Consider the following 9,917-nt stretch of genomic DNA (forward strand, 5'->3'; position numbering starts at 1 on the left):
AGTCACAGTCTGCACTGATTTTGGAGCTCAAGAAAATAAAACTTGCCAGTTTCCATTTTTTCCCCATCTGTATGCCATGAAGTGATGGGACTGTATGCCATGATCCTAGTTTATTGAGTGATGAATTTCTTTGTTTTTTCACTAATTAAATACTTTATTGAATAAATATAATACCAAACAAAATGCATTCAAATGCTAAAAAAAAAAAATCAATTTTAAAGGCCTTTCTATTCAGGCTAATGACAAACACAATAAAGGCAGATATGCTAGTTTAACATAATTGGCTGATTTTATACAGCACTTATATCTTTTAGTCCACAAGTATATTATTAAATGGTAGAGAACATCTAATACAACCATTTCTACAGAACTAGGAAATAAATTTCTAGGAAAGATTTTACAGACCCCATCTTTTATACCCACCCCAACAGTCTAACTCTAAAGAGGATAAAGCCAATGACTTTCCTCACAAGAGCTCACGACTAATGTTGCTTTGCTATCAAAATCTGTATTTCTGATCCGTTATGAGCATTGAGACAAGATTCAAATATTCCCAACGAAAGAAGCACAATGCACATTGTGATCGCCTATTCAGCAACAGCAAGCACTGCATTCAAAACTATCTCATCCCAGGAATTAAATAAGATCGGCCACATTCATTGGCATTTCCTCCACTGTAGTATTGTAGAAAGTCTCAATGTCACGAAGAATCCTCTTGTCTTCTTCAGTAACAAAGTTTATAGCCACACCTTTCCTCCCAAATCGACCCCCTCTGCCAATTCTGTGAATATAATTTTCACGATTGGTAGGTAGATCATAGTTTATAACCAATGACACTTGTTGCACATCAATTCCACGAGCCAACAGGTCAGGAGTGATCAGAACACGGCTTGACCCTGATCGAAATTCCCTCATGATAACATCTCTTTCTTTCTGGTCCATGTCACCATGCAGGGCAGAAACTGTGAAGTCCCTGGCATGCATTTTCTCTGTGAGCCAGTCGACCTTGTGCCTTGTATTGAGAAAAAAAACAGCCTGTGTAATTGTCAGTTTCTCGTACAAGTCACAAAGTGTATCCAACTTCCATTCCTCTCTTTCAACATTAATATAAAACTGTTTGATTCCTTCAAGGGTCAATTCTTCCTTTTTCACCAAAATTCGAATTGGATCTCTCATGAATTTTTTGGTCACTTCCAACACATCTGTTGGCATTGTGGCAGAAAGCAACACCACCTGAATACTAGTATTTAATTTTTGGAAAATCTCATAGATTTGATCCTTAAACCCTCGGCTCAGCATTTCATCTGCTTCATCCAAAACGAACATTTTGATCCATTTTGGAGAGAGATATCTTCTGTTTAACATATCAAACACTCTCCCTGGTGTTCCAACAACAATATGTGGTGCTTCAGCCTGCAGTTTTTGCATTTCATTTCGAACATTTGTTCCACCAATGCAGGCATGACAAGTTGCTCCCATATAATCTCCAAGTGCCAGAATTACCTTTTGGATCTTTAATACATGGAATAATAGCTCTCTGCTGAATAGCTGATGGCTTCTCAAAACCATAAGCATAGATGCCCCGAAGAAGAGACTCCTTTAAGTTCATATCATCAAAGTTATCAACAATCTCATTCCAGTTGCTCTCGATGACACCATCGGGGTCCATTCCCTCTGGGCCACCATGTTCTCTGTTATAATCCGCGGAGCCACCAGACATGATCCGAAGAACCACTCAGTGCCGGACTGCAGCAAGCGTCTTTTAATTTCATGGCTGAAGTCACCATCTGCAGTGATTTTGGAGCCTCCCAAAATAAAGTCTCTCACTGTTTCCATTGTTTCCCCATCTATTTGCCATGAAGTGATGGGTCCAGATGCCAAGATCTTAGTTTTCTGAATGTTGAGTTTTAAGCCAACTTTTTCACTTTCATCAAGAGGTTCTTTAATTCTTCACTTTCTGCCGCAAGGGTGGTGTCATCTGCATATCTGAGATTATTGATATTTCTCCTGACAATCTTGATTCCAGCTTGTGCTTCATCCAGCCCAGCATTTCACATGATATACTCTGCATATAAGTTAAATAGGCAGGGTGACAATATACAACCTTGACGTACTCCTTTCCCCATTTAGAATCAGTCTGTTGTTCCATGTCCAGTTCTAACTGTTGCTTCTTGACCTACATACAGATTTCTCAGGAGGCAGGTCAGGTGGTCTGGTATTCCCATCTCTTTAAGAATTTTTCACTGTTTGTTGTGATCCACAAAGGCTTTGGCGTAGTCAATAGAGCAGAAGTAGCTGTTTTTCTGGAACTCTCTCGCTTTTTTCGATGATCCAGTGGATGTTGGCAATTTGATCTCTGGTTCCTCTGCCTTTTCTAAATCCAGCTTGAACATCTGGAAGTTCATGGTTCATGGACTGTTGAAGCCTTGCTTGGAGAATTTTGAGCATTACTTTGCTAGTGTGTGAGATGAGTGCAATTGTGTGGTAGTTTGAACATTCTTTGGCATTGGCTGAAACTCCAGGACTTTGGCTGAAACTCCAATAATTTGGCCGAAACTCCAATAATTTGGCCACCTGATGCAAAGAACTGACTCATTGGAAAAGACCCTGATGCTGGGAAAGATTGAAGGCGAGAGAAGGGGACGACAGAAGATGAGATGGTTGGATGGCATCACCGACTTGATGGACATGAGTTTGAAGAAGCTTCAGGACTTGGTGATGGACAGGGAAGCCTGGCGTGCTGCAGTCCATGGGGTCACAAAGAATTGGAAATGCCTGAGACTGAACTGATGCTGGGGAAGATTGAAGGCAGGAAGATAAGAGGATGACAGAGGACAGGATGGTTGGATGGCATCACCGACTCAGTGCACATGAGTTTGAGCAAGCTCTGGGAGATGGTGAAGAGTCGTGTGAGATGAGTCAAACATGACTGAGTGACTGAACACCAACAATGGTCTTTGTGGGTTTCCTTGCGGTAAGGCCCAGCGGTAAGGAATCTGCCTGCAATGCAAGAGACACAAGTTCGATCCCTGGGCCAGGAAGATCCCCTGGAGAAGGAAATGGCAACCCTTCCAGTATTCTTGCCTGGGAAATCCCATGGACAGAAAACCCTGGTGGGCCCCTGTCCATGAGGTCAAAAAAGAGTCAGACATGACCTAGCAACTAAATGACAACAACAAAATGGTCCTTGTGCAAAATAGGGGACCAAGAACTTTAAAGTAAAACATTGACCAGGCAGTAGGTAGACAGGAACTCCTGTGTCATTCTAGAATAATCACAGGAGCTCTACTTTAGTGGCATTGCATAGCCACACACCTAATATCACCAGAGTCAACTATGCAGCGTTCCCTTCAAAAACACTGGCTTCACCACACATTAAAACTACTGATTCCGACATACAACACATAAAACTCATGAATACAGAGGACAGATTCACTTCTAAGTCTTATTCCGAAGCTGCACTTATAAAATGGAAGCAGTGGATAAGTACGTACTATAAATAATCAGCCAGTCGAGCAAGCGGCATTCACAAAAATACCTTCTATACACCAGTATCCTGGCTGAGGCAGGGGTGGGGGGAGAACTCTGGGAGGGGGCTGGTTTGGTTTCCCTTCTGAATAGGCTGCTGGCATGCTTTCCCGGGGCTTACCACGTGGCACTAATGGTAAAGAACTCGCCTGCCAATGCAGGAGACATAAGAGACTGAGGTTTACTCCCTGGGTCAGGAAGATCCCCTGGAAGAGTAAATGGCTACCCACTCCAGTCTCCTCTTGCCCGGAGAAGCCCAAGGACAGGGGAGCCTGGCGGGCTACAGTCCATGGGGTCGCAAAGAGTCAAGAGTACTGAAGTGACTCAGCGTGCGCTCTGCTGGGGTTACCTCCAGGTGCAAGTGCCTTGGCAGAGGCCTGTCTGTCTGAAGATGCTCAACTGCTGGCCTCCTGCCTTGTGGTCCCTCCACTGGGTCCTATTGAATGTTTCTCCATGCATGGAAAGCAAGTGATCCCAGACCAGCCGCCTCCAAGGTATGCCCATACCTCCTGAGAATGTGTCCACATGCACGGACCACATATAGCTGACCCCTCAGTCTGCCCTCTCCCCTCATAGATGGCTTCAGCCAGCCTCTTGGGGTGGGGAGGTGCCAGAGACCCCCAGCAACCTTCCCCAAAGAGGTCCCTGACCTCAGTCTTTCCAGCATCGGCCCTGGAGGAGGTGATGGCTGAGGGGGCACAGAAGTGGGGTGGGGATGCATCTCCCTAAGACCCGCCTGTGGGCAGCACACATCTTGCAGCATGGTATGATGTATCATTTTGTTCTTGATCTTGGGGTGTCTGCAGAAAGAGCCTTTGTAGAAGACACATCTCTCCTCTCTCCTTGGAAGTGAAAAGCACAGGCTTTGGGTTGTTGTTGTTCTTCAGTCACTCAGTTGTGTCCAACTCTTTGTGATCCCATGGACTGGAGCTCGCCAGTCCTCTGTCCATGAGATTCTCCAGGCAAGAATACTGGAGTGGGTTGCCATTTACTTCTCCAGGGGATCTTCTGACCCATGGATCAAATCTCTGTCGCCTGCACTGGCAGATGGATTCTTTACTGCTGAGCCACCAGGGAGAGTACCAAGGAAGCCTTCTGATGGTGTGGTAGGATAAATAAGAGCCCCAAAGATCTTCAGATCTGAATCCCCAGGACCTGTGAATGTGTAACTTACCTGGCAAAAGGGATTTTGCAGCCGAGATTAAGTGATCTTGAGATGAGGACATTATCCCAGGTTATCTGGGTAGACCCAAGGTGATCACTGGGATCCCTGTAAGACAAAGTGGAGGATGACGGGTCAGGGTCAGAGAGGAGGCATGAGGCTGGGAGCAGAGGCTGGAAGGATGTGGGCCCCTGAGACAGGGCAGCCCCGTTTACCCCCGGAATCTGGAGAAGACAAGGAAACAATTCTCCCCTGCAGCCCCAGGAGAAATACAGCCCTGTCCACCCTGTTCAGACTCTCAGAGCTTTAAGAGACTGCATTTGCGCCATTAATGCCACTAAGTTTGCGGTCATCTATCATAGCAGCCACAGGAAACCAGTTCAGATGCTCACGGAGCATCCGTCAGGGATAAACATCATCGATGTATAATATAAATGTGTGCGTTGGTCACTCAGTCATGTCTGACTCTTTGTGACCCCATGGACTCCTCTGTCCATAGGATTCTCAAGGCAAGAATACTGGAGTGGATTGCCATTTCCTTCTCCAGTAATACAAATACATCATAGCAAATGATACTTCCCTGTTGTGATGACATTATCTCAACAAGAGTCTTGGTACAAGGGGGATATAATGGTATTCCTATTGAAAAAATGGTAAAATCACGGCAGTATAAAAATAAAAGGAGAGTCCATTCCAAGATCATACTACATAATTGGTGGCATTTTCAATGATGTATTTCATGACTTTAAAATTTTAGAGTGTAGCAAAGATGGCTTTCCTTGTGGCTCAGCTAGTTAAGAATCTGCCTGCCATTTGGGAGACCTGGCTTCGATCCCTGGGTTGGGAAGATCCCCTGGAGAAGAGAACAGCTGCCCACACCAGTATTCTGGCCTGGAGAATTCCACAGACTGTGTAGTCCATGGGATCGCAAAGAGTAGGACACGACTGACCAACTTTCACTTTCACTTCCAAGGTGGAATAGTCAACAAAAGCACAGAAGCCTTGTGAGGAAATACCAGCTATGGAGCTGTTCTGAGGGTCAGATGGTCATGGATTTATGACTTCTTAGCTCCACCATTTCCAACTCTGTCACCTGGCGAAGGACCTCGCCATCCTGAAGTCACCTTTTTATCTGTGTGTTAGAGATTGCCCTGAGGAAGAAAGAAGCCATGTGTACAACACTCAGCGTCAACTGGCAAGTGGTTGCATTAAGTGAGACAAGTTGGCTGTACCTCTTGCATTCAGTTACAAAGTTCTCTTAGCATGACTCATGATAGAATCATGAGTCTTAGCATGACACTGGTATTTCATTTAAATGATGGTAAAAGCATGACTATATATATATATATATACTTTTTTTTTTTTAAGATACTCCACTAGAAAGATAAATGACATAATCAGTGGCAGAGCTAAGAAATGATCCCAAATAGTAGGATTTCATTGGCCAACAGTGTTCTGTATTAGATATGATGTCATGCCTCATTGATAAGAGTAAGCCAAGAAAGAATGATTTTGTTCATTTTTGATAAGAAAGATAAAAAATAAAGGTGGTGACTACGGCCAGAGGGGGACGTCCCTGGTGGCTCAGAGGTAAAGAATCTGCCTGCAATGCAGCAGACCTGTGTTCTTTCCCTTGGTCGGGAAGATCCCCTGGAGAAGGAAATGGGTACCCACTCCAATATTCTTACTTGGAGAATCCCATGGACAGAGGAGTCTGGTTGGCTACAGTTCATGGGGTTGCAAAGAGTCCGACATGACTGAGGGAGTTTCACTTTCAATGGTAAAAGGAGGTACAAAATGACCACACCCCCCACACACAGATGAACAGCAGGAAAAAACCTTCCCTTCTCTCCCTACCTCTTCCTCCACCTAGAGTCCCAAAGACGTAGGGTACAATAAACTTTCTTTTTTCAACTTTTGTTTTGAGATGGTTATGGATTCACAGGAAGTTGTAAAAATAAAACATCAGGTCCATGTACCTTCCACTTGACTTCTCTGTTGGTAACATCTCACATAATGATAGCATAAGGTCAAAATCAGGGAAACTGTCATTGGTCCAACCCATAGACTTGCTCAGATTTCACCAGTTTTATATGCATTTGTGTGTGTGTGTAGTAAATTCTATGCAATTTTATCACACGTGTAGACTTGTGTAACCACCACCACAGTCGATACAGGGCAGTTTCATCACCCCAAGGGTGTCCCTGGAATTGTTAGCCCTCCATCCCTCCATCCCTCAGTCCCTCCCTGCATCCCTAAACCCTGGCAACCAGATGGGATGATGTAAGTGCCAACATGAACAGATGTATCAGTCAGCTCAGGTTGCTGTAACAAAATTCCACAGACTGGGGGCTTAGACCACAGAAGTTAATTCTCAGATTCTAGTGCCTGGAAGTCCAAGATCAAGGTGCCACTGTTTCGGTTCCAGGTACTGGTTCTCTTCCTGGAATGAAGACAGTCACTTCTCACTGTGTCCTCAAAAGGTGGAGAGATGGTTCTGGTGTCTCCTCTTCTTCTTATGAGGACATTAATCCCATTATGGAAGCCCCAGCCTTATGACCTCATCTCGCACTGATCACCTCCCAAAGGCCCCAACTCCAAATACCACCTCACTGGGGGTTAGGACTCCAACATATGAATTTTAGGTGGACACAAACATTCAATCCATAACACAGGTGATGACTGAGGACCAGTGGCTCCTCCCTGTCTACTCCCTAATGACTTTCTGTAACTTAGGACCCAGCTAACAGACAGGAAGAAAGGCAAAAAAACCCTAAATTGACTAAGAAAACAACGATAATTTTAAAGATCCACATGCATGGTTTGGGGGGCTTCCCAGGTGGCTCTGTGGTAAAGAATATGCCTGCCAATGCAGGAGACATGGGTTCGATCTCTGGGTGGGGAAGATCCCCTGGAGAAGGAAATGGCAACCAACTCCAGTATTTGTGCCTGGGAAATCCCATGGACAGAGGAGCCTGGTGGGCTACAGTCCAAGGGGGGTCACAAAAGAGTCAGACACAATTTAGTGTCTAAACAACAACAAAGCATGGTTTATCATGAACGGGCAAGAGTGAAGTCCATTCTACACAGGAGAATGGTAACCCTGAGATACGGGGACAGGATTACATATTTGGATCAGCGAGTGTGCACCTGTGAGAGTCATACCTGCGGCACGTGTTACACAGACAAGACAGTTTCTCCCTCACCAGCCAGGCAGCGAGCCTGTGAGCCTCAGAGAAAGAACTCGATGACAGCTCTGTTGTTAAGTCTTGATTTCAGGGAGTGTAATCTATCTCTTGGCATCAACCACAAAACCAACACTGTTTCGCTTGAGTCAAAACCCTTCCAAAGAGACACCTGCAGCTTTCAGTGAAGGTCTCTGGACACCTCCCAAGCTCTGTCTGGAAAGGATCTGGCAGGTCATCAGGGAGAAAACACATGCTGTGGATGAACTCCAAGCTTTGTGGGCTTCTCCATCCTGCATGCCTCAAGACAAAGAAAAAGCCAGGCGGGGCACTCGCAGTCGGGCAGCGAGGCGGGTTGATCCCTCATCTCTGTCACAGCATCAGCAAAGACTCTGTGCTGTTGCAAGTCTTCTGTGGTCCCAGGCTGAACCCCAGAAAAGTAGGACAACTCTTGTGGTTCTAGGCGTCCTTCCAAAAGGGAAGTTGTTCTTGTTCAGTTGCTCAGTCGTGTCTGACTCTTTGAGACCCCAAGGACTGCAGCAGGCCAGGCTTCCCTGTCCTTTGCTATTTTCTAGACTTTGCTCAAACTCATGTCCATTTGAGTCGGTGATGCCGTCCAACCATCTCATCCTCTGTCACCCCCTTCCCCTCCTGCCCTCAATCTTTCCTAGCATCCGGGTCCTTTCCAAAAGATAAGAGTAATTCCTAAGTTTTCACTGACCTTGTTCAATGTTTAGTGAACACTTCTATAGTACAGACCATTGCTCAACCAACATATTTCTTCAGAACCATTTGCATGGCTTTGACGTACTCGTTAATGCAAACACAGGAAAGGAAAGACAGCATCTACAGCTAATGCTGAAGAGTGAGATGCTGGCTTTGATTTTGTGTGTGTGAGTGCATTTCAGGAAATAAGGCAAAACTCATGCTCACTGTGCCTCTGGATGACCTCAGGAATATGAAAAAAATATGTGATTACCTATAATCCTTAACATTTTCCAAAGGTTAAAAAATGATATAAATGAACTTATTTACAAAACAGAAAAAGATTCACAGATTTTGAAAACAAAGTTACAGTTATCAAAAGGGATTAAACTCGAAGTTTGGAATTAAGATACCCATACACTTCAGTTCAGTCCAGTTCAGTCGCTCAGTCGTGTCAGACTCTGCGACCCCATGAATCGCAGCACGCCAGGCCTCCCTGTCCATCACCACCTCCCGGAGTTCACCCAAACTCATGTGCATCGAGTCGGTGATGCCATCCAGCCATCTCATCCTCTGTCGTCTCCTTCTCCTCCTGCCCCCAATCCCTCCCAGCATCAGGGTCTTTTCCAATGAGTCAACTCTTCGCATCAGGTGGCCAAAGTATTGGGGTTTCAGCCTCAGCATCAGTCCTTCCAATGAACACTCAGGACTGATCTCCTTCAGAATGGACTGGTTGGATCTCCTTGCAGTCCAAGGGACTCGCAAGAGTCTTCTCCAGCACCATAGATCAAAAGCATCAATTCTTCGGCACTCAGCTTTCTTCACACTCTAGCTTTCACATCCATACATGACCACTGGAAAAACCATAGCCTTGATTAGACGGACCTTTGTTGGCAAAGTAATGTCTCTGCTTTTTAATATGCTATCTAGGTTGGTCATAACTTTCCTTCCAAGGAGGAAGCGTCTTTTAATTTCATGGCTGCAGTCACCATCTGCAGTGATTTTGGAGCCCCCCAAAATAAAGTCTGACACTGTTTCCACTGTTTCCCCATCTATTTCCCATGAAGTGATGGGACCAGATTCCATGATCTTCGTTTTCTGAATGTTGAGCTTTAAGCCAACTTTTTCACTCTCCTCTTTCATCAAGAGGCTTTTTCATTCCTCTTCACTTTCTGCCATAAGGGTGGTGTCATCTGCATATCTCAGGTTATTGATATTTCTCCCGGCAATCTTGATTCCAGCTTGGGCTTCTTCCAGCCCAGCATTTCTCATGATGTACTCTGCATATAAGTTAAATAAGCAAGGTGACAATACACAGCCTTGACGTACTCCTTTTC

At 45.0% G+C, this 9,917-nt stretch overlaps 1 pseudogene across 1 annotated transcript; it reads right to left on the reverse strand.

Moving 5' to 3' along the window:
* Window positions 1-141: 141 nt before the first annotated feature.
* LOC104998125 lies at window positions 142-1,751 on the reverse strand (annotated as a pseudogene). Its single transcript, XR_826412.1, has one exon. The product of XR_826412.1 is annotated as a eukaryotic initiation factor 4A-II pseudogene (transcript).
* Window positions 1,752-9,917: the final 8,166 nt, after the last annotated feature.

This window comes from Bison bison, unplaced genomic scaffold (genome assembly GCF_000754665.1).
Source record: "Bison bison bison isolate TAMUID 2011002044 unplaced genomic scaffold, Bison_UMD1.0 scf7180017864323, whole genome shotgun sequence".
NCBI lineage: Eukaryota > Metazoa > Chordata > Mammalia > Artiodactyla > Bovidae > Bison > Bison bison.